The sequence below is a fragment of the Austrofundulus limnaeus genome, unplaced genomic scaffold, assembly GCF_001266775.1.
Source record: "Austrofundulus limnaeus strain Quisiro unplaced genomic scaffold, Austrofundulus_limnaeus-1.0 Scaffold570, whole genome shotgun sequence".
NCBI classification, from domain to species: Eukaryota; Metazoa; Chordata; class Actinopteri; order Cyprinodontiformes; family Rivulidae; genus Austrofundulus; species Austrofundulus limnaeus.
The window spans coordinates 300399-301690 of NW_013952972.1; positions in this window are offsets into that span (position 1 = coordinate 300399).

Consider the following 1292-nt stretch of genomic DNA (forward strand, 5'->3'; position numbering starts at 1 on the left):
GGACAGAGGCAAGCCGCTTCATGTCCATCTGGAGACATACGTCTCTTTAAAGTGTTTTTGAACTCCCTGGGGGGGAGACTTTTATTTTGTAAAAATAAAAGTAGAAGTGATTCTATATTCTTTGTGACAGTCATCATTATGATTAACAAATGCTTTAAACATTCTGAATCATGAAATGACCCATCATGGCCTAAAATAAGAGTTCAGCGTTCCTGCCTTTCTCTCAGGCCTGTGCGAGACCTGCTTTGAGGCTGGAACTCCTGTTTCTTCACTCGAGGTGACCCCTACACAACTAATAAAAAATATTTTGTAGTTGGTGTAATAAAAGGCTTGGTTGTGTGTTCAGGTGGTAATGTGGCCTCATTGTGATTATTTCTAGTGTGGGTCACACTTTATTTTAAAATTGTCCCTAAAGCTGAATTCAATCATTTAATATGTATATTAGCCTGAAAAAACAAACTGGCAAAATGTTCAGACTGCATAAATTTAAACAATGCGATGAAGAACACATTTTAATTAGAGCAAAGAACATGCATCATCATCATCATCATCATCATCATCACTCATTTTACAGCAGCATTATAGTTTTTTTTACACTGCAGTCACAGTTTTACATTCAAATGGAAAACGCAGATGTTTCAAAGACAAGTACAAGCTGTAAATCCCATGCAACAACACAGAAACAACAACAGCTGCAACAGAACTTGTATCTGCTCAATACACTCATTTAATCTGATTGGAACAATGGCAGAACACATATTGGGTAGTCTCTAACAAATAATGTGATTGGACTGATGGCACACCACTTATTGGTTTCACCTCTGACAGATAATGTGATTGGACTGATGGCAGACCACTTATTGGTTTCACCTCTGACAGATAATGTGATTGGACTGATGGCAGACCACTTATTGGTTTCATCTCTGACAGATAATGTGATTGGACTGATGGCAGACCACTTATTGGTTTCACCTCTGACAGATAATGTGATTGGAACAATGGCAGATGACTCATAGGGTCATTCCTAACAGATAATGTGATTGGATTGATGGCAGACCGTTCATTGGGTCGTCTCTAATGGACAATCTGATTGGAACAATGGCAGACCACTCATTGGTTTTACCTCTGACAAATAATGTGATTGGACCAATGGCAGACCACTCATTGGGTTATCCCCAACAGATAATGTGATTGGACCAATGGCAGACCACTCATTGGGTTAATCCCAACAGATAATGTGATAGGACCAATGGCAGACCACTCATTGGGTTATCCCCAACAGATAATGTGAT